The sequence below is a fragment of the Prionailurus viverrinus genome, chromosome A1 (assembly GCF_022837055.1).
Source record: "Prionailurus viverrinus isolate Anna chromosome A1, UM_Priviv_1.0, whole genome shotgun sequence".
Lineage (NCBI taxonomy): Eukaryota > Metazoa > Chordata > Mammalia > Carnivora > Felidae > Prionailurus > Prionailurus viverrinus.
Window position 1 is genome coordinate 113,637,350 of NC_062561.1, and position 27,768 is coordinate 113,665,117.

Below are 27,768 nucleotides of genomic sequence, written 5' to 3' on the forward strand. Positions count from 1 at the left end.
ACAGAAGCAGGCTCTAGGCTCTGAGCTGTCAGCACAGAGCCCAACGCAGGACTCAAACCCACGAACTGTGAGATTATGACCTGAGCCGAAGTCGGACACTCAACCAACTGAGCCACCCAGGCACCCCCATCTACTAATTAATCTAGTATAGGGATTGAGCAGGTCTTTTCTAAATAGTTTCACAAGTTAATTTGCAGGCAGTATGCTGTTGTCGTAAAGGTCACAGTCCCAGGAGTCGTTCTGCCTCTGGTAAGTACCAGCTCTAGCTGTTACTGCTAATCTACCTGGCCATCCGATTTTTATCTGTAAAATAGAGATAATCAGAGTTCCCATTTCACATGTTGTGAAAAGTAAAATAAAGTACTTAGAAGTGTGCTGGGCATAGGAGAAGCCCTCAGTAATCATCAGTTTGTAGGATTATTGCTCAGCTTGCTGTTTTCAGAAAGTAAATGCAGTTCCAAAATCTCTTACCTAGACCTCTTACAGTCCGGCGTGACCTGGAATTCAGAATTTGGGAGATTTTAGAAAGGTGCCCACGTATCTATACTGGGCAAGCGCTGTGATGTACTTTCTTCGTGGGTCTGGGACAGCACACCGTAATGCAATGCAGGAGTATTTCTGTAGCAAAGTGCGTGTCTTTTTATTCTCGGGGGATGGGTGGAGGTGATATGAGGCCTCGTGTCAGTTTTGCGGCCACGTGAGCTTGCCTGACACTCCAAATAAGTAAGTAAGTAAGTAAACAGGCTCATTTTCAGAGCTTGCCGCATTGTAGAATTGTGGAGGAGAGCTGTAGACCTTAATACAGGACCAGAGTTTCACCAGGCAGCCAGTCCTCTCCGTGTCTCAGCCGCCTCCCCGCTACAAGGGATCTGTCTTCAGTGCTTCCAGGGCTCTTTATCTCTGAAGGCCCGCCTGCAGAAAGGACCCCTTTCTGTCATCTCCTGTTGATTCTGTAGGCCCGACCGGTTGCCTTCTTCCCCACCAGAGTGGCACCCCATTCAGCTGCCTGGAATCTCACCTGTCAGGCAGCCAGCTGCTCTGACATGTTGCTGGGGTTTTCCACTCTCTCTGTTTCCCCAGTGTCTGCGCTGCTTGGCAGGGGCCGCCATTACGGCCCTCCTGGTTGCGCATCCCACCTCGGCCATCTCCCATATGCTGCTGGGTCCGCCTCCCTCCAGTGCCTTTCGCATCATGCCATTGCATTCAGCAGAGTCCTAGCTTGCCAGCCAGCACCTAAATGTCCTCTGAACCTCCTCTCAGCTCCCCCTTTCAGCCTCACCTACCCTTGTTCTACCACACCCGAGGACCCCCTGTTTTGTCACACACCCATGCAGCTGTCTCTCTGCTTTGGTGTCCCCACTAGATTTCCCCTCTCCATCTCCATCTTTTGAAACATTACCTTCCGTGGATGAGGCCAGTTGCTGCTGCTTTCTTTTTTAAAAATTTTTCCCTCATGTTTATTTGTTTATTTATTTTGAGAGAGAGAGAGAGAGAGAGAGAGAGAGAACACGAGCCAGGGAAGCGTAGCAGAGCCTGACACGGGACTTGATCCCACAACGCTGGGATCATTACATGAGCGGAAATCAAGAGTCAGACACTCAACCCACTGAGCCACCCAGGCACCTCGCTGCTGCTTTCTTGAAGACTGCTTTGATTTTTCCCACAGAAAGTATTCCTCTCCTCACCTGCTGTCCATCCTTGATTGCTTCCCTCATACTCCAGCTCCTCTCTTCACGGTGTCTATTTGTGAAGAGGTTGGGTAACATCACGGTCATGAGTCCAGACCCGCATCCAAATCCTGCCTCTCGAATTTGTAAACGCGGCTTCGTTATAAGCTTGGTGCCCTCATCTGTCAAACAGGGAACTCAAATTCCTTCCCTCATCTGGTTGTTTTTAGCACCTCACTGGTTTGCTTTATATAAAAGAAACCATTTAGCATAGTGCCTTGGGGAAAGTGAGCACTCTACAAATGTTTGATACTATTTTCACTGTTTTCATTATCTTACGCACTATACCATGAGCTCCCCAGTGGAAGAAATGTGGGTGGCTCGTTGTTCAAATCCTCCACACAGTGTTTTTCACACTTTTTTCCCACACCACGGATGCAGTCAATGTTTGTCAAGTGGAATTCTTAAACCTTTGTATTCTGATATTTAAGTTTGCCAACCGTACTTTTTGGAGTGAAGGTCTCTGAACCTCGAAAGAATGAAAAGGTATAGCCAAAGTAAGAAGATCGGGCTCACATATATAGTTGTGTTTTTTTTTGTTTTTTGTTTTTTGTTTTTAATACACAAGAGTCAGAAGGGAATAGATCCATTTCTTTGAATAGTTCAACCTAAATAAAATCTGGAAAAGTCCCTCTCCATTTACTGAGGAGATCTCCATACTACTGAGTATGATCTCCACACTACTACTGAGGAATAGTAGAATGAGAAGCCCTTGAGCCTTCTCATTCATTCATAAGGAATGAATGAGAAATAAATCAGTCTGAGGTATGAGAGAAGGGCCGCCCGGCAGAGGCGGTAGGAAGCTCCATTCATTAAGGTCTGCGAAGCCCCCAGGACTAGGTCAATAACAGGGGGTTCGCTTTGAGCCCTGTGAAACCTTGTGCACAATCACACTGTGTAATCCCGCCGACCCTTTGGCCTTCTGACAGGTCTGCTGTCAATCCAGCCGGTGTTTCAGGTATTTCCCTTCATCCCGAAGCTGCTCCCCCAGGTTCAAGGGAGCCAAGGCAGCCGAGGAGATAAAAGCCTTCCCTTTCAGTGGAATCGGATGCGTGACTGACCTCTGCCACAGCCCTGTAATATCTGATCACATTACCCCCGACAGTGCCTGGGGGCGAGGCAGCTGGGGAGATGAGACAGAGGTGTAGCAGGGACCAGAACGGGAAAATGGCATTTAATCTGAGTTATCAGATTCAAAGGGAAATGCGCCCATCCCAAGTACAGGGCTTTCAGGTGTGCGGCCCGGCTGTATTGTGAACCCAGTGGTAGATGGAGCAGAGAGTGTGTGTCTTCCTCCACGTCCAGTCTTGCAGATTGGTGCACCCTGCCAGGACCCCCTCCGGCTTCTAAGCTCGCAATAGCGGGGGCCCCAAAATGCCATCCTCAGTGTGGATGGCTTTTGCCGGGTTTTCTGTCCACTCATAATCTGTTCCTGACAGCACGGCAGTTTCTTCTGGGGAATTACCGCATTCCACAGTGGGCAGTCATGATGTGTTAAACCCAGGGCCCGCATCCTCCCATTTTGCAGCTGGACATTCCAAGCCGAGCCCTTGAGCCTTCACTCTGATATTGCAGGCCTCCCCACGGTCTTCCAGGAAATTCTCTTTCAGCTGAAGTTTGCCAGAGTCGGTTTCCGCAGCCTTTAATCAAAGAAACAAGACTTTTCACCTTGGCCTTTCTACACACGCTACTTTCATTCCTTCTAGTCCTCCTTCCCCAGAAAGCTTCTAGGTTTAAGGGAGCACTCCCAGAAGCAGAAAGAAACAACCCCTCCTCCCCCCATGAGCAAGTACACTGGGAAGCCAGCTGTGGAAGCAAGTCTGGGCCTGCCGGAGGTCTCTGAAGCAGCTCAGGCTGGCTGGCCCCTCGTGGGAATGTGCAGGCTGAGCCGGCAGGCTCACGGAAGGCTCGCCAAGCTAAGCCACCCGCCTGAGTTTATGCCTTTAGGTTGAAAGTCTTTTCTAACATTTACTGATAAGTTTTCAATTTCCACGTCAGGCTATAATGCAGTTGTGCCGTCACCACCCACTTCTTGGCGCACAGGGACATTTTGATTTTGTATTCATTCCTGTGCTGAGTGACTAGGTGCTTTCTAGCATTCGCCCCCTCTCCGTGTCCTCAGTTTTGCAGAGTTACCTCTCATATCTGACCGTTAAATGCGTGTCTGCATGCTAGATGCGTCTTCCAACCTTCCGCTGGCTTAGAACCCAGAAAATCAAGTCGGTTAAAACCAAGTGTAAAGCAAGAGGGAGGAGGGCCTTCGCTGTGAGTAGAATGACGAGTCTCAGGGAGAAGGAGTGCCAGACTCAAAATGATGACACGGGTACATTATTTATTTACCTCCTGCATGCTTGTGCTTTCTGTATGTTTCTTCTTCTGTTTTTAATTTAAATTCAAGTTAGTTAACATCCAGCGTGTAGTCTTGGCTTCAGGAGTAGAACCCAGTGATTCATCTCTTACAGATGACACCCAGTGCTCATCCCAAAAAGCGCCCTCCTGCATGCCCATCTGTAGTCTTTCATCTTAGTTGCCAAGGGATCAGAGGGCAGGGTTCTTAGGAAATCCACTACCCTTTGTGCCACAGAGTATTATCATTGGTGCTGCTCTTGAAGCTTTGCATCTTTATGGTATGGAGCACTCTTACTCCTGGTCTCTTTCTTCATTCCCAGCTCTGTGAGACAGCCAGGGCCATTACCCTCATGTAGGAGAGAGGAGACAGAGAGTAGACATTAAATGGCTATTCAGAGTCATAAATCTGGTCTTGTCACAGGTGAAGCTTAAAGCCCCAGATTATGACTCCTGCCACCTATTACATTGTGGGCTTTTAAATGTATATAATAGTTTATTGATTTTTTGCTGAATATAAAATTAATGCACTTATAAGCAAAAGTCTAAATAGGAAAGTAAAAATTACGTAAGATCCCACCACCCAGAAATGACTGTTTGTCCTTCTTCCATCACTTGGCTCTATTTTCTTGGTCTTTAATATTACTGGAATTATACGTGTGTGCAGATTTTTATACTGACTTTTGTTGTTTGTTTTTCTTTTTTTTTTTTCAACATTTTTATTTATTTTTGGGACAGAGAGAGACAGAGCATGAACGGGGAAGGGGCAGAGAGAGAGGGAGACACAGAATCGGAAACAGTCTCCAGGCTCCGAGCCATCAGAGCAGAGCCTGACGGGGGGCTCGAACTCACGGACCGCAAGATCGTGACCTGGCTGAAGTCGGACGCTTAACCGACTGCGCCACCCAGGCGCCCCTGTTGTTTGTTTTTCTTAAGCTTAGATCAAAAGAGCATTTTTCCACGCTATTACAATCTTTGAAAATATAACTGTAAGGTGCTGCAGTGACCTTATGTCATATGCATATTCCATAAATTATTTAATCAGTGCCCTATTATTTGACATATGAATAATATTTTACTGTAATAAATAACAATAGGGTAAAAACGTTTATATATAAATTGTCTCTTACATTTAGGAGTTTTTTCTTAGGACATATTCCTATGGGGCTGCAGAGTCAAAGTCGTTACGATTGCTAAGGCACTTGACATTTCTTAAATATTAAATCTCCCCATTAAATTCAAGCGAAATCAGGCTGTAAGAGAACATCTCGATAGTAAGCAGCAGAGTCCGTTCCAATGGAAATTCTCTTTTAGAAGAGACAAGAACATATTCAATGGATAGTGACTTTGTCTCACCAATTAGACCCTCCATGGAGATTGGTAATAATTTCCTTAATGGGCTTTGCCATCTTCTGCCCTCTGTCCCTGTTCTAAGGTCACACCGTCAATTCCCAAACGTCACCATCCTGAGGGTATGAAGGGGGTGTGAGAGGACAGGCTGAGGGGTGGAAAGCCAGCGAAGAGGCTGCTGTACTTGCTCAGCGCCTCCTTTCCTTTGCGTCTGCTTCGTCTGCCCAGCACACTCGGAAGAGCCTTTGTTTGGGTACTCCAGCTTGCCCATCAAATATCAGTTCATTCTGGGAAGTGTTCCCCGTCCTCCCTTCCCACGCAGCCTCACTGTTATCACGGCTGCAGAGTACTGGCTGCTTAGTGGTCGTATCTATCACACTTGCAACTCTTTGTTGATTCGAATTGGTTAGTGTCTGCCTCACCGACTCCATTGTGAAGCCCAGTCACAGATGATTTGTGCATGTGATGCATGTTATGTCTTTAGCGCTTGGCGTATAGAGGTTGGCCAAATATTTGTTGAGTTAATAAATGAATGAAGGGATAGATGACCAAAGACAGTGCTGTGTAAGTACCGAATGGATGAGGTCAGGGGTCAGGGGAAGGTAGCGGCAGGGAGGTGAGTGTGGCCATAAAAGGGCAGTATGAAGGATCCTTATGGGCATGGAAATTCTCCCTATATCTTGACTGTCTCTGTGTTGCTGTCCTGGTGTGGTAAGCTGTAAGTAGAGTGGGTAAAACGTGCACAGAATCTCCCTGTGTGATTTCTTAGAACTCACGTGACTCTATAGTTACCTCAGAATGAAATTTAACAAACAGAAGTAACGTTCGTTCTGGCCAAGTTGCCTTAAAATCCTGTTTCGTTCACGGAGTTCAAAGGTGAGGCAAGCTCCAAACTCTTTACTGGGGCTGCTGGTGGAATTCTCCACTACGTGATGCACACAAGAACAGTGAAATAGCTCTGCAGATCTGCGCACCCCTCCTCTAAATGCTTGACAGGAGAAAACCCAGATGTGCAGTTTCTGAGACATATAGGTGGTATCACGTTTGGATGAAATGTTTAAGAGCCGTATTTTGTGGGGAGTGAAAGGTGGTTCTTTAGAAGATGTGATACCCTCTGTAGTCATGGTCTGGCTTTGCTGGCATTATAAGGTAGGAGTACAACATTCAGACCTATTTATGAATAACCTGGAGGAAAATATCTTCTCATGCTTTTTTTTTTTTTCAGCAGAAACTTCTAAATTTTTGATGAAAGGGACTGTTACTAGGCTCTGGTCAGAATGTTGCCTGGGACCCACAAAAGCAAGGGTATTTTCTGATGGTTTATAGAGCTGAGAGAAAAGAACTTCCAAGATGTCAGTGCAAGCTAGGCTCTGTTCCATAGGGAGGGAAGTAGTTATTGCAAAAATCCGTTATTTAGTAAGAAAACTATGTTGAAACAGATAAAATAGGGAGCAAGACATTATCAGTGTTACGGTCGTAGGTAGAGATTGTCTTTCTTTTTATTTAATTTTTTTAAATTTACATCCAAATTAGTTAGCATATAGTGCAACAATTATTTCTCACTCATATGAGGACTTTAAGAGAGAAAACAGATGAACATAAAGGAAGGGAAACAAAAATAATATAAAAACAGGGAGGGGGACAAAACATAAGAGTCTCTTAAATATGGAGAACAAACAGTGTTACTGGAGGGGTTGTTGCAGGGGGGATGGGCTAAATGGGTAAGGGGCATTCAGGAATCTACTCCTGAGATTGTCTTTTGATCTTTCTTTAAAAGCATTATATATTTTTTCTATTTATTTTTCTATTATATTTATTTATTATGATCTTCCTTTTTTAGTGTTTATTTATAACTGAAAGAGAGAGAGAGAGCAGGGGAGGGGCAGAGAGAGAGGGAAACACAGAATCTGAAGCAGACTCCAGGCTCTGAGTTGTCAGCATAGAGCCCAACATGGGGCTCGAACCCATGAAACATGAGATCATGACCTGAGCCGAAGTCAGACGCTCAACTGACTAAGCTACCCAGGCGCCCATATTATGATCTTTTGTTAACATCATAATAGGCTTTTCTTTCACCTTAAGTTTGTTGGATTAATTGTGAGAGAATTCCTTTAAAATTTGGTCAGTATCTGGTTAGTATACATTGCGAATGTTTTGGTTTTTTTTTTCTAGAGGACAGAGAAAATTTTGTTTTCAGTTCTTATAAACTGCATTTTAAAAGAAAAAAATGGTTTGTGTGTTTCTTATAGAGTTCTTTGAGTACTTCTTTTGATTTTTCTCCCTACTCATACCCTGCCTCTTCCCTTCTCTTATTTTCTCTGATTACTATCCTCCCATAGAATTTGCAGGACAAAATAACTCTGCAATTACATGTTGTAACTGCTCAATAATTGCAAGCACAGTGCTTGAATGCTTCACACAATGGGATGGTACAAAAACAGGACCCCTTCAGATAATCTCTGCTGGAGATATTTATTATCAGACAGATGTGAATACAGTCATCTGGAAAGTTTATAAATTAATTCAAAGGATGTTGAGTGAGAGCGGCCTAAGTCTCATGGTCCACAAATCCGCAAGCAAATGAGAATGATAAAATAGAAAACACACGGAGGCAGCATTTGATTGATGCTGACATGAAAGAAGGTTTGGGGGAAGGAGGCTGAAGGGCACTGGGTAAGGCCAAGTCTTGTTGGGCAATCCGACTACTAAGAACTAGGAGGGAGTAAACAGCCTACTCAATTAAGGGCTGGTGGAAACCAATCAGCTGCTGTCTGAGCACATTTGCAAAGGCAGTCATAAAACAATAGAGATGTGTAGAGAGAGGGGCATGGATTTTCTAGTAGGAGAAAAAACAAGAAAAATAGAGATGACAGTCGGCAAATATTTTCCTGCAGACGTGTTCTTTGTGACTAATGGATAATGTGTTAGTCTTGCTAAAGCTGAGGTCTAGGTGAATGTTATTTTCCTCACATAATGAGGTACCTTAAAAGATGTGACTGAAAAACAAATGTCACTAAGACAAGAACTTGAAAAACTTGAGGTGGGAAAGACTTCAGAGACAAGTTCTCTACATTTTCTTGAAAATCTCCTAAATTAAGTAGTAATTACAATAAGGCCACGATATCGTATATTTAGAATGACTATAGGTCAAGGAAATTTTCCACTGTGAGGGACAGGAAAGGAAATGAAGAAAAATAAACAAAGCCTAAGGAGACCTATGGCAGAATCTATGAAAGGAGACACCCTACAAACATATGCTATCTGCTACAGACAAACTTCAGATTCATAAGTATAAATAGGTTGAAAGTAAAAGGATGGAAAAAAGATATACATGAAAGCAGTAACCACAATAGAACTGGAATGGCTATACTAATATCAGAAAAAAAGAAAGAAAAAACACACTTTCATACAAAAATTGTTAGTAGAGACAAGGAGGACACTCTACAAATGGTAGAAGAATCAATGCATCAAGAAGATGTAATCCTTATGAACATAGATGCACATAACAACAGAGCCCCATGAAGCAAAAGTGAATAGAATTGAAGGGAGAAATAGAGAAATATTTAAGACTTCAATACCTCATTTCAATAATGGATAGAATAACTACACAGAAGACCAACAAGGAAACGTATGACTTGAACAACACTATAAAGCAACTGGACCTCTCAGGTGTCCGTAGAATACTCTACCCAGTGGTAACAGAAAACACATTCTGATTGAGTGCCCGTGGTGCTTCTCCAGAGCACTGGAGCACATTGCTCCTCAATAACCAGTGGGTTATTGAGTGATTAAGCAACATACTCCTCAACAACCAGTGGGTCAAAGAAAAAATGAAATTAGACAATACTTTGAGATGAATACAAAGGAAAACTACAACACACCAAAACTTACAGGATGCGCCTAAAGCAGTATTTAGGAGGGAATTTGTAGCTGTTGATGACTATATTAAAAAAAAATAGAATAAAGATCTCAAATCAGTAACCTTACCTTTCATCTTCAGAAACTAGAAAATGAGGAACAAATGTTAACCCCAAAGCAACAAGGATGACAGTAATGAAGATTGAAACAGAAATAGATTAAATGGCAAATCAAAACACACTATAGGAAGTGATTCATTAAACATAGTGGAGGGTCTTTGTGTTCCGGTCACTGTGCTAGGTATAGCTAATAGCATGTCTGTCTCATCTCCTTGACTGTGGGTTCCTTACAGGAAAGAGTTTGAGTGAAGTGCCTTTGTGGTCTCTACAGTGCTTGGTGGGTAGCCCTCAATGACAGTGGTTGAATGTGGCCCATGCGACTGAATAACTAGTACCATCGGCATGCCACACTTCCATCCACAACACTCAGAGGTGCCTACACTCAGTTATGGCTCTTTGGGTCATAATGGCAATAGGTAGAAACTATTGAATAGTTTCTATGCGCCAGGCTCTACTTGTCACTCAGGTTCACAGTAATTTTTCAAAAGGTAGGAGTTATCAGCCCTTTTATAAAGGAGGAAGCTGAACATTGAGTTACTGTAGGGCACACATAATAATGTACTTTTGAGATGAGTTTTGAACTGAAGCCTGCAGGACTCCTCCCACCACACCCTGGTGCACTAAAGTAAAGCCTCACTTGCACTTGGAAAGACCGTTTTGTGAAAACACTGTAATAAGGAATTCATGTCCCCAATGTGTTGAATTAAATGACCTCTGAAAACAGCTGTCCAGGTTGGCACAGCTGTCCAAGAGGGATGCCTGGGAATGTCCTTTTACAGCAGCTGCTGTCTTTCATGGACAGTGAGCTTTCAGATCTCAATGCTGAGAGCCATGTAAGACCTTCTCAAATTGATTTTTTTTCCCTAGAATGGCTCTTGTACCCTTAGAAACCCAAGCTTATTTTTTGATTGAACTAGACTCTAGTAATTCCAGACTAAATGGATTTCAGAAGATCTGAAAGGCTGAACTATTTGAAAAATATGCAGCCTACATGTGGCCACAGAGGGAATCTTCCTCTTAAGCCAACTGCACTCCAAATATTGAAATGTCATTTTCACAGCTAATACAGTTTTTCCAGATGGATTATTTTTCAGAATTGGTTGACATTAGCAGAAATATAAGTTCTTGTTATTAAAAAAAAACCACATTTCTTTGGGTTTGAAATGAACAGGTTTTAGGAAGAATATTCTTTGAGTGGAAATGTGAATTAAAATATCTCCAATGTAATTTTTCCCTGATGTAGTTTTCCCCAGGGATGTTATCAGCAGTGCACTGAGATTCTGTTGAATAAGGAAAGGAGCTACCTTATAATGCTTAGTAATCTCCCCAGGGTTAATCCCATAAGGGACAGTCAGTACATTCATTTTGGCCACAGTATATGATAGTCATCTGAAGTAAGCAACCTTTCTACACAGAAGGCAAATTTGATAGCTAATTCTGGATTTTATCTTAGTGAGCTCTCATATTATGGGACTCTACAATCTAATTATCAAGTGTCCATGTTGCAAAGTTTCATTTTTAACCTCTTAATCGAGGCATGTCATGTATATGGTTAGGTGTATAAATCTTCAGTGGGCAACTCAATAAATACTTACAAATGAATATATCTGTGGAGCCACCATCGAGATCAAGATGTAGAACCTTCTCAGCACCCCTAAAATCAGCTTCCTTGTGCTCATTTTTAGCCAACCACCTCTTCAGAGGTCACCATATTCTAACTTCTATTACTAGATATTTATTTTGCAATTACTTGAGCTTTGTAACCATGGAGCCAGGCAGTATATACTCTTTTGTTTCTGGTTTCTTTTGTTCAGTATCATTTCTGTGAGGTTCATCCCTGTTGCAAGTGGTGGTTCACCCTTTTCTGTTCTGTGTACTATTCCATCATACCACATGTCCTTTTAAGGATCATTGCCAGATGACCGTAAGTTCACTTAATGTGGTATGCATAGAACCTGTGTATCACTGCAAGAAGAAGATAACTTAAATAGAAAATATCATATGATCGGATACCCTCCTATCCAGAGAGAACTGCCATCATCTATCCAGAAAATGCTCATCTCACATAGGTGGACAGTCAGCCCTTTGTAGGGTCCAGGCAATGTCACACATCAAACAGCTGCCTGCACAATGGTTTGCAGAATTTGGGGCTTCCTAATAGGAGGTGGTACTGTTAATTGATGAGCATGGAAGAAAATATTACCTGTCTGATTCAAAATCAGTAAATCCTATTTAATAATATAAATACCATGGACATTTTCAAGAAGAGGGAGTTACTGGGGGCGGTACACCTGGGACAAGCGTTGATGATACTGAAGCCTGAATCACGATGGCACTCAGTACAGAGAGCTACATGACGCGTGTAAGGACTATGGAGAAAGAAGCTCTACAAGGCAGTGCTCACCACAGACACAAGAGAGAGGTACAGAGTAAGACAGGCGAGGAGCTTTCATGGAATAGAACCTGAAACTGAGGGTGATTTTGTGTAGAAATACAATAGTGCTGAGTATCTAAGACATATCACAGTCACAGGAGGGTGGAGGTGAATAGAGAAAGAGGAGCATAGATCATCTTCTAGCATTTAGGGCTGTTTTGCGATCTTGTGGGAGGTGGTGAGACATGCTGGGGTCAATTCAGCATAAAGTATTCAAAGGTCCAGCCCTTAGTGCATGGCCAACCATCCAAATTGTCATGATAACTAGAAGCAGGGGGGCATTTCATAGACTAGTAAGAAAGGAGAACGTTAGAGGATTCGTGCATTATGAAAGGAAGAGCATGAGGCAATAGCATGATGTTGTTTACTCAAGCCTTTCATCCCAATATTATCAATAAAATAAATGTTTATCGATAAAATACTGTTTATTGTTCATTCATTCATTCATTCAGCTGCTTTTGTTGAGCTTCTATCACGTGCCAGGATATGGGAAGAGACTGCCAGGTAACCATTGCCCATTGTCAATAGCAGCACCCAAATCAGCATCTTAGCCGTTTTCCAAGGACATTTTATCCCACGGGTGTTTTTGCTACCTCTACTTTCAAGTCTGTGTCTGCATTCACAGTGTTCTTTTTGCCTTTGACATTTGCACTTCTTCACTCAATGCTTTAGTAACTCTCCATGCCCTTTACATATCCTGCAGCTAATAACTATGCTGCTGGCTTAGGAACAAAAATGAATCTGGAGTTGGGAACTCCTGGAGAACTATGAACCAAAAGCTCCTATATCCTGACTCTGCATTTTTTGAGCATGGTTTATAAAGGAACGGCCTCGGGGTTTGCTTAAGTGTTGAGGGAGGAGGAAAGGAGGCATCCGCCTGAACACTGGGGTGTCTGTAATGAAGCCCTTCGCTATTAGAGACCCCTATTACAAGAGAGGAGTTTGGTTTTCTCAGATGGCCTGAGAAACTTTTACCTATTCTTCAGGTTGCCTGATGCCATTAAGAGGCCTAATTCTGGGGCTGCATTAGGCTCCTTATGCATGAGAACGAGGATCCGAGGAGGAGAGCAATAGAGAAAATGGATCAAGAAAACAAATCTGGAAGGAAAGTATTTGACCCTAGCTGAGGTTACGGTATTACAGCATGCCTGCTGTTTGTTGAGCCCTTACTATCAGACCCCATGCTCCTCCCAAGCATGCACTATCTCAGTTAAGCTTCCTGACAGTCCCACGGGCACCTACTGTTAATTTTATCGTATTAAAGAAGAGGAGACTGAAGATCAGTTACTTTCTCTAGATCACAGAGCTGGTAAGCAGCAGGTCTGGGATTTGAACTGTGGCCCAAGTGACCCCAGAAGCTGTGATTTTTAACCAGGTGGCATGCTCCCCCTCCCCCCTCTCTCTGGTTGAGACAAAGGAAGAGGTAAACGATAGAGTGGTTTTCACTGGGAGATGAAGATGCTCAGAGGCAGGGGTACCTGCAGGTCCAGAGATGGAGAAACGAAGGGACAGGTCCTCAGCTTTTATGAAACCAAGTTCTCCACCAACCTGAGAATGCCCCAGTGCACTGGTAGCTCTATACTTGGGGCATATCGCTGCTAAACCTGGATACGTCCTCAGAAGGACCCTTGATTTTCTCCTGTTTATTCATCAACCGCTCTGAAGCTAAACAAAGACCTTCCTTCACTACTGGAAAAGCTCATGAAACTTCCAGGAGCTCCCTCATTTGAGACGTCTCATCTGCCGCTCACCATACCGCTGTGAATTACGGACTACCATGTAATCACTGTTTTCACAGACAAGGAGCTTGAGTCACAGGACACCCCTTAGAAGCTGGACGGCTGGCTGGCTCCCTGCCCCATCCCAGTCCCTCTAGGCTGGCTCCCTGCCCCATCCCAGTCCCTCTAGGCTGGCTCCCTGCCCTATCCCAGTCCCTCTAGGCTGGCTCGCTTGTTTGAGCTTCCGTCTGTGTAACTCTAGCCCAAAGAGCCAGAGCCAATTCCTGTCTGAATGTAAATCAAATTCCAGAAGGTTCACAGGATTTTTTTATTCTTTCCTTTTCTTGGTTTCTTTCTCTTCTCCTCCTCCACCCTTCTCTCCTCCTCTTTCTCTCTCTCTCTCTCTCTCTCTTTTTTTTTTGTTCTTTTTTTTTTTAAATTTTTTTTTTCAACGTTTTTTATTTATTTTTTGGGACAGAGAGAGACAGAGCATGAACGGGGGAGGGGCAGAGAGAGAGGGAGACACAGAATCGGAAACAGGCTCCAGGCTCTGAGCCATCAGCCCAGAGCCTGACGCGGGGCTCGAACTCCCGGACCGCGAGATTGTGACCTGGCTGAAGTCGGACGCTTAACCGACTGCGCCACCCAGGCGCCCCCTTTTTTTTTTGTTCTTAAGGAAACAAATGTATGTATTCAGTCACTGGAGTCCTTCCTCCTCTAGAGCCAGTTCCACAGCTGTTTCTGGGAGTTGAGTGAGCGGCAGCTCTCCTGGACCCACTGAAGCGTCTGGGACGGACAGGGCTGTGAGGAGCCCCCTCAGTGATTCTAGAATCGTAAAGAAGAACTTCACACCTTTGACAACTGGCTCCAACCATGTGAGCTGGGCTCCAGGTACGTCCTATCTCCTCATAAGCACGAATTCGTTATTAGGCAGGTGTTATGCTGTGTGCCAGGGATTTATAGTTAGGGTCTGTTCTTATCTTCACGGAGATCATAGCTAAGGTGAGTGAGGTGTATGTGAGGGATAAACATGTTAACAAACTACCCATAATACGTTACAATTAAGCATGAAACCAGCAGCGACTGGGTGGCTCAGTTGGTTAAGCGACTGGCTCTTGGTTTCTGCTCAGACCTCACGGTTTCGTGGGTTTGAGCTTCGCATCAGGGTTCTGTGCTGCCAGTGTGGAGCCTGCTTGGGACTGTCTCTCTCCCTCTCTCTCTCTCTGCCCCTCCTCCGCTCATGCTGTTTCTGTCTCTCTCAAAATAAATAAACTTAAAGGCATGAAACCAACTGCATAAATAATGTGCTGCAGGATTGAGGAGGAAGAAGGAGTCAGTTGTGCTTTTGGGTAAGGAGAAGGAGAGAGGCTGGTTGGAAGTGGGCTTTGGGACATGAGGAGCGTTTGTATCAGGCATCATAAACAAACTGAGAAAACATTCTGTGGCTTTCATTGCTTCCTGAAAGCATTATTCATTTACGTGTTGACTCAGTCAACATTTGCTGCCTGGGCCAGGCCCTGGCTAGTCCCTGAGGATGCAGGAATGAGCAAGAGCGTCCATCTCCCTGCCCTGTGGAAGATGAAAGTCTCACAGAGAGGGACAAAAGCCAATCGGCTCCTTACCCAGTGATTCATTTGCTAACAGTCATGAGAAGTACAAGTTGAAGGGTGCCTCGAAAGGGGTCTGAACTTGTCTCTAGGAAGTGAGAGGCTGTTAGGATAGGCTCTTTTAAGGAAGGGGTGTTTTAAGTTGGGATGCAGAAGATGATTAGGATTTAGTTAAGGGAACAGAATAAGCATCCCTGACATAGGGAGTTGTTACGGGCTGAATTGTGTACCCCTGAAATTCCTTTGTTGAAGGCTTAACCCCCCAGTACCTCAGAATGTGGCTGCGTTTGGACATAGGGCCTCTATAGGAGTGATTAGGTTAAAATGAGGCTGTTGGAGTGAGCGCTGATTTCATTTGACTGGTGTCATCACGAGAGAAAATTAGGATACACGGAAAGATAGCAGGCTTGCAGGTGCACAGAGGGAAGACCATGTGACCACACAGCAAGAAGACGGCCATTTGCAAGCCAAGGAGAGGCCTAAAAGGAAATAAACCCTGCTCACACCTTGATCTTGGACTTCTAGCCTCCAGAACTGTGAGACAATACATTTCTGTTGTTTAAGCCACCCAGTGTGTGGTATTTTCTTATGGCCGTCCTAACAAGTACACAGTGGCATAGCGTGCTGAGACCCTTGGGTATGGAGGCGCTATTGCGGTAGGGTCCCCTATCTAAGGAAAGAAAAAAATAACCTCAAGGCAACTTGCTCTTCGCTTACTCGACAACATCCCTCACGACCTTGTACCATGAGACCACTTAATCAGACTACATGTTTGGGTGTTACCGTATATGGGAGACAAAGAAGGAAAAAAATACATTAAAAAACTAGGCCACGTGGCGTTCGGGGCTCAGTTCTTTGGCTAAGAACCCAGCGGAGCGGTGTCAGCAGGAATAAATTTGGAAAGAAAAGCCTCCGTGTCATGACTCTCTGTGGCAGAATCCTGCTACACAATGGTTGCGTACTGGAGAGGTGGCAGGTGTGGCTGGTGCCACTCTTGCTGTTTGACCTGGTTAAGTCTATCCCCTGTCCCTGAAGTAGGTGTTCTCTCCCGGAAGACAAAGGTCCTGGACTGATGGACATCCTTGGGGTTCCTCCTGTGTCTGTGATGCTGTATGTTCAATGCATTGAACCTTTATAATCGCAGAGCACTAGGGAGTAAATGGACAAAGTGATTATTTGCGAATAATTCAAGAAAGATCACAACACTTTGAAAACAATTCTTTTTTGCCCCCCTAGTTTAAATGTGTAATTGACAAATAAAAATAAATACATTTAAAGTGTACAGTATGATGATTTGATATACATATAGTTTGTGAAATGATTACCACAGTCAGGTTAATGATTATAGCCATCATCTCACATAGTTACATTTTGTGTGTGTGTTAAAAACACTTAAGATGGGGCACCTGGGTGGTTGAGTGTCCAACTTTAGCTCAAGTCAAGATTTCATGGTTTGTGAGTTTGATCCCTACATTGGGGCTCTGTGCTGCTGACAGCTCAGAGCCTGGAGCCTGCTTCAGATTCTGTGTCTCTTTCTCTCTGCTCCTCCCCCACTCATGCTCTGTCTCTCAAAATAAAAATAGGGGCGCCTGGGTGGCTCAGTCAGCTAAGCGTCTGACTTCGGCTCAGGTCATGATCTCACAGTTTGTGGGTTCGAGCCCCGCATCGGGCTCTGTGCTGACAGCTTAGAGCCTGGAGCCTGCTTCGAATTCTCCCTCTCTCTCTGTTCCTCCCCTGCTCATGCTCTGTCTCTCTGTCTCTCTCTCTCTCCTTCAAAAATAAATAAAAACATTAATAAAAAAATAAAAATAAACATTAAAAAATTTTTTAATTACAAAAAATAAATACAAACACTGAAGATCTACTGTCTTGGTAAATTACGCTATTATTAACCATAGTTACCATGCTGTACATTATTTTCCCAGAACTTACTCTTTTTATAACTGAAGGCTTGTATCCATTCACCAAAATCTCTCCATTTTCCCCAACCTGCAACCCCTGGTATTGTTCTATTCTCTACTCTCTGTGAACTTGGCATTTCTTTTCCTTTATTTTACACATGTGAGATCATGCAATATTTGTTTTTCTCTGTCTGGCTTATTTCATTTAGCATAATGTCCTCTAAAGCTCATCTATTTTTTTGCAAGTGCCGATCATGGCTAAAAAATATTCCATCATAGATATAGATATAGATATAAATATAGATATAGATATAGATATAGATATAGATATACACATATATGATGGAATACTGTTCACTATATATATATATATATACACACACACACACACACATATATATCAATATATATAGGCATCTATATGTATGAGAGTATACGTATGTCACATCTTCTTTATCCATTCACCCATCTATAGACACTTAAGGTTTTTTCCATATCTTGGCTATTGTGAATAATGTTGCAGTGAACATTGGAGTGCACATATCTCTTTGAGATATTGTTTTTCATTTTCTTTAGAAATACACCCAGAAGTGGGATTGGTAGTTCTGTTTTTAATTTTTTGAGGAAGCTCCATATTGTTTTCCAGAAAGGCTGAACCAATTTACTTTCATATCAACATTGCAAAAGCTTTCCCTTTTCTCCACCTCCTTGAAAAGATTTATCTCTTGTCTTTTTCCTAAAAGCCATCCTAAGGAGTATGAGCTGTTAGCTCCTGGGGGTTTTGATTTGCGTTTCCCTGGTGATTAGTGATGTTGAGTACCTTTTTATGTACCTATTGGCCATTTGTATGTCTTTTTTTTTAATGTTTATTTATTTTGAGAGAGAGAGAAAGCACATGAGTGGGGGAGGAGCAGAGAGAGGGCAAGAGAGTGAGAATCCCAAGCAGGTTCCCTGGTGTCAGTGCAGAGCCCAACATGGGGCCCGATCCCATGAACTGTGAGATCATGACCTGAGTCAAAATCAAGAGTCAGACGCATAAGTGACTGAGCCACTCAGGCACCCCCATTTGTAAGTCATCTTTGGAAAAATGTCTTTTCAGTCTTTTGCCCATTTTTAATTAGATTATTTGTATGTTGCTATTGAGTCGTATAGGTTTGTTATATCTTTTGCATATTAGCCCATCGTGAGATATATGGTTTGTAGATTTTTTTTCCTAATCCATAGTTTGCCTTTTCATTTTATTGATTATTTCCTTTGCCATTCATGAGAATTTTAGTTTGATGTAGTCCCATTCATTTTTCCTTTGGTTGCATGTGCCTTTGGTGTGATATCCAAAAAGTCACTGCCAAGAGCAATGCCAAGGAGCATTTTTCCCGATGTTTTCTTCTAAGAGTTTTTAATTTCAGGTCATATATTTAAATCTTTAATCCATTTAAAATTAATTTTTGTGAGAGGTATAAGATAGGGGTCCAATTTCATTTTTTTTTGTATGTGGATATCCAGTTTTCTTGGCACCACCTGTTGAAGAGACTGTCCTTTCTCTATTGTATGTTCTTTTCACCCCTATCCAAGATTAGTTCACTGTATATGTGCAGGTTTTTTCTGGGATCTCTGTTCCATCGACCTATGTGTCTGTTTTCATGCCAATAATATACCATTTTGATTGCTATATAGCTTCATAATATAGTTTGAAATTAGAGAATGTGATACCTCCAACTTCTTTCTCAAGATTGCTTTGACAATTCAGAATCTTTTGTGGTTCCATAAAAAAATTTTTTTTTGCTTTGTTCATCATAAGCCAATATCTTTTTTTCTTATTAAGTTTTTTATGTTAATTCCAGTACTGTTAACATACAGTGTTACATCAGTTTCAGTTGTATAATACAGTGACTCAGTAATTCTATGCACTACGGTGTACTCATTATGGCAACTGTACTCTTACCTTACTCTTACTCCATCACTATTTTACTCATCCCCCCAACCCATCTTCCCTCTGGTAACTATCATTTTGTTCTCGAGAGTTAAGAGTCTGTTTCTCAGGGGCACCTGGGTGGTTCCGGTCAGTTAAACGTCTGACTTCGGCTCAGGTCATGATCTCCCGGTTCATGGGTTCAAGCCCCGCATCGGGCTCTGTGCTGACAGCTTGGAGCCTGGAGCCTGCTTCAGATTCTGTGTCTCCCTCTCTCTCTGCCCCTCCCCTGCTCGTGCTTTGTCTCTCTCTGTCTCTCAACAATAAATAAGTGTTAAAAAAATAAAAAAAAAAAAACAAATGCAGTGGATTTCTGTGCCTTGATTTTGTATCCAGCAGCTTCACTGAATTCGTTTATCAATTCTAGGAGTTTTTTGGTGCAGTGTTTAGAGTTTTCTCTATATCATATCATGTCACCTGCAAATAGTGAAAGTTTTACTTCTTCCTTACCAATTTGGATATCCTTTATTTCTTTTTGTTGTCTGATTGCTGAGGCTAGGACTTCCAGTACTGTGTTAAATAATAGTGGTGAGAGTGTACATCCCTGTCTTGTTCCTGTCCTTTGGGGAAAAGCTCTTAGTTTTTCCCCATTAAGGATGATGTTTGCTGTGGGCTTTTCATATAAGGCCTTTATTATGTTGAGCTATGTTCTCTCTAAACCCATTTTGTTGAGGGTTTTTATCATGAATGGATGTGTTGTAGTTTGTCAAATGCATTTTTCTTTTGTGTGTGTATGTGTGTGCTTTTATGTATGCATATTAGACTTTGTTTATTATTTTTTACATTTTCTTTTATTTATTTGTTTGTTTGTTTTTAATGTTACATACAACACCCATTGCTCCTCCCAACAAGTGCTGTCCTCGATGCCCATCACCCATTGTCTCCTCTCAAATGCCTTTTTCTAAAGGTAGTTTTTTTTTTCCCTATATCCGTGAAAATACCATTGGAATTTGATAGAGATTGAACTGAATCTTTATATTGCTTTGAGTAGTATGGACATTTTAACAGTATTAATTCTTTTAGTCCATGATAATGGGAATACCTATTTATATCTTCTTCAGTTTCTTTCATTAATGTCTTAGTAGTTTTCAGTACATAGGTACCTCCTTGGTGAGAGAAAATTTATGCCTGGGTGTTTTATTGTATTTTCTATTGTTAACTTTCAAAATAAAAATCAGTTATTTTGCCAGCAAAAAATAGGTTTATTTGGGAATAACAGAGACTTGTAGTTCAGGACACGCAGGCTATGACAAAACCATAGGCAAGTCTAACACAAAGGAGAGGAATATTATTTTTTGGAGAAGAAGGAGGAAATTGGGAGGGGTTGTTTTGAATGAAAGTCCATTTGAGAAACATAGGAGTTCAGAGTGATGGTGGGTTTCTTATGGGGTAAGTTGCAGGCATGATTGATTTCTTGTAGGAGATTCAAGGTACATCTTATCTTGTTGGAACCTGTAATTGATCATTCTTTCCTGTTGATGATTCCTCTGTTAGGGTCTGTAAGTGACAATTCTTCCTGTAACTGACATTGAGCTGTACCAGTTCCCCCTTCTAGTTTCCCACATACACTTCAGTGAGGATTCTCTTTATTTATTTTCACAGTATAAGTGTAAATTGGATTATTTTCCTAATTTCTCTTTCTGGAGAAATTCGCTGTTAGTGTATAGAATTGCAGCTGATTTGTGTATGTTGGTTTTGCATCCTGCAGCCTTACTAAATTCAACTTATTTTAACCATTTTTTCGTGGAGCCTTTAGGGTTTTCTTTACATAAGATCATGCTGTCTACAGAGGTAATTTTACTTGTTTCAACCTAATTTGGATGCCTTTTACTTCTTTTTCTTACCTGCTTGCTCTATTTTGGACTTCCAATACTATGGTGAATAGAAGTGGCAAGAGTAGTCGTCTTTGTCGTGGTGCTGATTTTAGAAGAAAAGATTTTAGCTTTTTACCATTGAGTGTGACTTTAACTGTCAGCGTTTTATATATTGCCTTTATTATGTTGCAGTACATGTGAAGTATGTATGTTCTTCTACTTATTTGTGGAGCATTTTTATCATGGAAGGATGTTGAGTTTTATCAGATGGTTTTTCTGCATCTTATTGAGTTGATCATAATTTTTATCCTTCATTCTGTTAATGTGGTATTTCGCATTAATTGACTTTCATATTTTGAACCATCCTTGCATCCTTGGGATAAGTTGAACTTGATTATGGCGTATGATCCTTTAAATGTGCTGTTGAATTCTGTTTGTTGTACTTTGCATTTGATACTGACTTCTTTTGCCTGGCTTAGCAATCGCTTGGATGGCTTCTGGTATCCTGGATGTCATTAGTCCTGTAGAGTTGTTGATATTCTTCCCTCCAAAACTAATAATAGGTAATATGTATTGAGCTTAAAACATGTGCCAGGCACTATACAAAGTATGTTACGTCTATCCTGTCTTTTATGATGAGGATATTGAGGCACCATGAATCTATGTAACTTGCTCAAGGATCCACGTTTTCATGCAGAGGAGCAGAAACTTGCATCTAGCAGCCTGTCTTTATACACCATACTTTTAACCTGTTATATACAGGTTATATACATTACATCTGTGTAATGATATCCCAGCAACATTGTGAGAACAAAATGAGACTCTGCATTGTCTCATGCACATAGGAGTGTACATAAGAGGCATGTAATGTATTACTACATAAAAGATAGAAAACAAATATTTCCTCTAACTTGCAAAGCTCTTCCATTATGCTTGATGCTCATATTCTAGCACACAGTAGTCAAATAGTGACAAATATGGATGCATTGACACCCCCATGTCTAAGAAGGAAGGAAGAATGTGTGGCACTAGATTCTGAGGGGCTTAGTGGGCACAGATCTTGAGGATCTCATGGGGAACTGGCTGTTTAAGATGACCAGCGGCAGGGTCTCCTGGCTTCACACACCTTTAGGAGGTCATTTCCTGGTCTTGCCTAGATCCTATAAGCATAGGCCTAGCCTCTTTCACTGCAGACTGGTTTCCTAATTTGTGCTTGGCTTGGGCAGCCTGCTCAGATGCCTCCCCACCCCACCCAAATTTCGAATCACCTTTCCACCCTTTTTAACTCTACTATGGGTAGAGAGATAAGTTAAGGAGTTAAGCTCTTCTCCAATGATACCAGATAAAGTGGCAAGGTATCTAGGGAAATTACGCAAATGGAATAGTGGTGCAAGAGATACTTTGCACTGTGTGCCTTTTTCACTCGTTTGGCTCTATATCCTGTGAATGTATTATTTATTCCTACAAAATGAGATCCAGAACTAATGCATAAATAAACAAATACATAAATCATGTTCCCTAGGTGATTTTGCTGCCTAGCCAGGTTTGAGAATCACTGCATTAACTCATCACAAGGGACGGAAACAAACTCAAAGTGCTTAGCCCATTTATCAGCCTTCTAGTGAAGTCATCCGCCTTGCACCCCCAGTGCTTACTAGAGAGCCCAGGGGAGGGTGCTCAACAAGCATTTGTTGAGTTTAAATCAATCCTTACCTTTTCTCTACAACAGACTGAGATGAGCTTGGTCTGTTGACTTCTGTGTGTATCTTTACATACCACCTGCAGACTAATGGCCACATTATCACATCTTGTGTGAAAGCCTCCAGTTTCCAAATGCATGTCCCTGAAATGTATTTCACTGGGGCTCCTTGTCTGATCCTGTTCTTTCAAAATTATACATTGTGCTCTTTTTGAGATTAATTTGGAAAGGGCCTTGGGCCAAAAGTTAGAATTCTATGAATACAGGGACTAGTGGGAGATTCGGGAAGTATTTATGGAGGAGGGCACAACTTGACCAGGACTATGAGAATGATTCAAAGTTTCATTGTCCAGGGAAACCACAGGAAAGATAGACCTGGAGCTAAGAGACTCCAGGTGGGGGGTACAGGAGCAGGAATTATAGCATCAGGAAGAGCTTCAAGCGGGAAAGTATGGTTTGGGAGCACTTAGCTATAGGAAAGGACACCAGGAGATGCAGGCCGGAGAGAGGGAGGGGCCAGCTCATAATAAACAATCCCAAGGTATTGGGCTTGATGTACATACACAGGAAATTATCATTATTATAGTATTCGTATTAGTAAGACCTTCTTGGGGAGATGAGACAGATCCTGGCCTTGGAGCTAAATTTAGGGCTGTGGTTTTAAACAAGAAATGTGTCCCAAAGTTTGCTGCAGAAGCAGAACAGTTCAAGTGAAACCATGCTCTCCAGGAAAAGAATGTGTTCTCAGGGTAGATTCAGCCAGGTTTTGATGTTTGATGAACCTGCTGAGAATAATGAGGAGAGAGGTAGTGAGTGGGCAGAATAAGGAGATAATCATTCGTTAAAGAATAAAGTGTGGAAGCAGAGAAATAACATTTCTCTTCTCAGCATAACGGGGAAAGAACGAGGTGGGTGACGATCAAGGTGGTCCAGGGTGAATGGAGGATGTAAGTGACAGAAGTCAATTCCTGACAACAGTGTATCCATTCTCAGATCGGAGGCAGAGCCAACCTGGACTTTTGCTCCACATCCTCCGCTCAGTGAATCCCTCTCCTGTTCCCTAAAGCGTTTCTCACAGAACCATTGTTGGAAAGGGTGGGAGGTGCTCTTCCACCCCCACGTGAAGGCTGCCAGGCAGCCAGCTTGCCCTGCGTCTGCCTGCCTCCCCACAGATGGCAAGGGGCCCCAGACAACATGAAAGACGCCCCGTCAATGGAAAATGGAGCAAAAGAAAGCACCCCCTACGTGAGCCCTGTTTGCCCACAAGTGTTTTGAGGGAGGAAATAGGAAGGGAATTATGCAAAAGTATCTTCTCTCAGAAAGTCAGTGTCATTCCTCCAGAACAGCAGAGAAACCTGTGGAGTATGGCTCACACTTACAGATTCCAGCCCCATGCTGGATAGTTGTTTTTGCAGACTAAGAAGGCTTAAAAGGTGGGAGTTACCTTTTGATGGAACGGGATGCAAAATGTCTCTCGCCTAGTCGGTTTCAGGTCTTACAAATCAAGGCAGATTCCTTAACGGGATTATATTTTCCTGTCTGTCGTTTTCTGTTTAAAACTCTTCCGTTAAGAACTCTTCGCGTGTGATATGGGGCTGAGTGTAGAAAAGATACTCTTCAGGGACCAGTGTGGGATAGAACCCACACTTGTTACTCTGTCTGGGCCAGTGAAATTTCCCCTTAGGCTAACACATAAGTGGCTTTCTCAGTCTTGATCTGTAGGGGCTATGCAATGTCAATTTGTATGGGCAAAGGTCTAAGGGCACACAGAGACCAGAGCATCCCTTTCCTTCTGTGGCTGAACAATCAACCTCAGCAAGGCAAGACCAGCACAAGGTTAAGGTGAGTAACGTGCCTAAGGCCAAAATTTAAGGAGGCACTCACTCTTGGGGGTCACTTAAGTGCAGGGTCAACCCTGACAGCCTCCTTAAATTTTTGTTCCCCAAATGCCTCACTCTGGTCCCTGCCCAGAGCCTCAGTGTTCCATCCACAAACACTTAGACATTTCATGCCTTGATATTTTATGCAACTGCATCAACATTTATCCAGTAGATGTATTTCTAAACATTATTCACAAATTTATTCACAAATATTGAGAAGCTTCATCTGCTTCTTAGGATCTTCCACTGGCAGTGACCCAACCATGTTAACTTCGTATTTTCCTTACTGCTTCATGCAGAGAACCTTAAAAGCACTGCAGAAAGTTGACATTAAACGAATTGATAGAAGAGAAATAACCTTGGGTGATCACCTCCCAGATTCACCTGTTGCACAAGTTTGTTTTCATGTGTAATTTTCTGTACGTTGGGACCACCTGTGTTAAATTTGGATTCCTCTAATTCACTGTTGCCCAGACCAATCAAGAGGCTAAACAAAATAAAAGCAACCATCACTTGTCTTTTCTGCCCACCCATCATGCGTACACTCTAGATCAAGGCTATGTGCTGTATTACACTCTCTTACAATACCCAACCGATCCTGGATTCTCAGGGTTGAAATAAGTGGGGACATATTTAACTACCTGGAGAAAATTATTTTTTCATTCTATAGTTCTTGAGTCAGTATCTTGCCAAACAAGGGAATCTCTGTCAGTCTGAGTCACAGGATTCAAATCCTTTGGTTTTAACCTTTAGTGTAAACCAAGAGGTCAATTTTGGCCAGTTCAAGGCTGAATCCAAGACAGTTTTAAGACTATAGCCGAGAGAAGACATCTATAAGTCACCTCCCTGTGAGTATCAGAAGTTCTGCTATCTATGTTAGTCATTGATGAATGCTCTGGCAGTATGATAACTGAATATCTAAGAGGGATGTTATATTTCACATGGGTGGCTCTATCATCATTTCCTTTGTGACTGTTTCCACCATTGCTTTTATGTTTAAAAGGCCGTCACCTGTTTACTGTTAAAAAACAAAATTCACCTCAGTAAATTTTGTGTATTTTATTGGCTCTATTCAATGATCCACGAATCAGGGAGCATCCAACATAATAGAGAGAAGGGATCTCCAAAGAACTGTACAAAATGAAAAACTTTTATAGGCAGAAGAGAACAGGAACAAGAAGTTATACTCGGCACAAAAGTAGGTTGGTTACTGTAAGGTTACCAACTTTCCTTTAGGGGAAGACAGGCATCTATTAAGGGATTCCTGAATAATTCCATTTCCAGGAGAGTCAAACTGTAATTAAGTCAAGTCTCGCTTTGGTGATATGGGGCTTAGCGTAAGCAACTCCACTTGGGGCCTGTTGTCTTGTTTTTAACAATTCTCCCTTTCTGGTTAGACTCTTAGCCTAAGAGATGTGGTAAAAAAAAACAAAAACAAAAACAAAAAAACTTAAGGCAATAGCTTACCAGCTCCTCCCAGCTACTGCTCGTGAGTTCTCACAATTTTTGCTGAATATCTGTGTGCTGTTCACAGGTCATGATGTCCAGTTCACATTCTCCAAGTCAGTCATTCCTGTTGTTCCTTTTCTGTCTTAGGGAGATCATTTGGTTGGTAGTTCCTCTGTTCTAGATTTAGAGCTGTTTGTCTTTGGAATGTTTTTCTTTCCCCCTGGGTACATGGTTTCGTTTAGCTCAGGAAGAAGGCCTAAAAAAAAAAGTTCCTGTTAAGCTCTGAATATCTGCTTCCAATTTGGCCAATTTTTGACCATAGAGCTACTTTAAAAAAAATCCTTTCAAATATCTTGTCAGATTTCATCCAGCACAAACAGCAAATATTCTTGGCTGTATTGAACAAACACTTGGACACAAGAGGTACCTCCAAAGAGGGTGCAAGGGGTACTATCCTTGAAGATCCAATGCCACTCCCAAAATATCCCAAAGAAAGAAAGACTTAGACATTTTATCTGAGAGCTAGTAACAGTGGGACCCTTGCTGCAGATGGAATACAACTCACATTTCTGTCCAGGCATATTTTGCAGCTCCCAACTCCCAAACTGCGACTGAGCTTCTGTATACACTCGAACTGGCAGCCTGCGTGTGGCAGGCAGGCATAAAGCCAAGCCAGGTTGTTGGGACACAAAACAAAAGAAACAAGGACATAGTTTTCCCTAGGAGAGAAAGGATCAGCAACCAGCAAGTGCCCCCAAACCAAATTTATAAGAGTCTGGATTTGGAAAGGAAGGGACAACCTGAGATTTTACCTCCTTCTCTCTACTGGACAGTACAGAGATCCAGAATAGCTGACTCTGGTGTGAATTCTCATCCTTTGCTGGCTTCTGCCAGTTTCCCCAGGATCCCATCTGCTGTCTCCAGAGCGAGTGAGGTTGAAAGTAGGGAGTATAGCCCTGGTATCTACGAGAATTTGGCAAGGTTTACCATTAATTTTAATTTTAGTTTCCTCTTGAAGCTTTAAGGAAATAACGTCTAGCAGTTTACTGGAGCATTCCTCAGGATCCCCTCAAGTATGGGACCAGCCCAGATGGTATGGGGGCTCCTCACTTGGTGGACTTCTGTTGCTGGTCTTCGAGTCACTTTAGAGGGGAAACAAAATTCAGAGAGAGGATTAGTAGACTGAGTAGTCAGGTAAGGGAGGATGGAGGGGAGCAGTGGGAGTCACATTAGTCTTACATAGTCATGTCTTAGTTTTCCCTTGTATCTCTAATTCTCCTTAGACTTCTGGAATCTTGAGGCCTATCAGAGGCTTCTAAATTCCAATTACAATAGGTACTCTCCCCTGTTTATTTGAGTTAGTAGCCCTGGCTTTCAACTTCATTCCTTAAATGAATGATCTTGTCTAATGGGAATGTTCTCCATATTGGCCGTTTTAATTTTAGACCGTCTTTGTAAGATTCTGCCATTTTTTATAGACACGTACAGCTTCGGAGATCTGTAGGACTGTAGATATAAGTAGGTGTGGTAGAAGGTGGCACATTGGTTTCTTCGAAACTTCTAAGCCTTGGGTTTCTCAGAGCCAAATTAATGACTAAGAGGCATTCAATACAAGCAGATAGGGACAGACCAGTGGCCACAAGATCTCCATGGTACTGGCATATTTTTTTGTGGAGGAAGAATGAAACGGTAGGGCATCATCTGACAGAGCTGAAACTGGGAGATCTCCAACATAGTCAATAGGTATTTAATGGAAGGCACAGCAGGCTAATTTGAAAATGGCAGCAGAAGTGGGGAGGGGCTTTTTCTCTGTAATACCGGATAAGTGTAAGGAGTCCACAAGAGAAAGGTCTGAGGGATGCTCAGTAGTCTGGCCCCTGTGAATTCTCCACACCAA

General features: G+C 42.4%; 1 long non-coding RNA gene across 2 annotated transcripts; it reads right to left on the reverse strand.

The window, feature by feature from the left end:
• Positions 1-15,943: 15,943 nt before the first annotated feature.
• Positions 15,944-27,133, reverse strand: LOC125171194 (uncharacterized). Of its 2 annotated transcripts, none has more exons than XR_007154217.1 (4): positions 27,111-27,133; positions 26,859-27,013; positions 25,890-26,127; positions 15,944-16,307 (listed from the first exon to the last, which is right to left on the reverse strand). It is a non-coding gene; the product is annotated as an uncharacterized LOC125171194 (long non-coding RNA). The 2 variants fall into 2 exon arrangements; XR_007154218.1 differs by having other exon boundaries at positions 26,684-27,013.
• Positions 27,134-27,768: the final 635 nt, after the last annotated feature.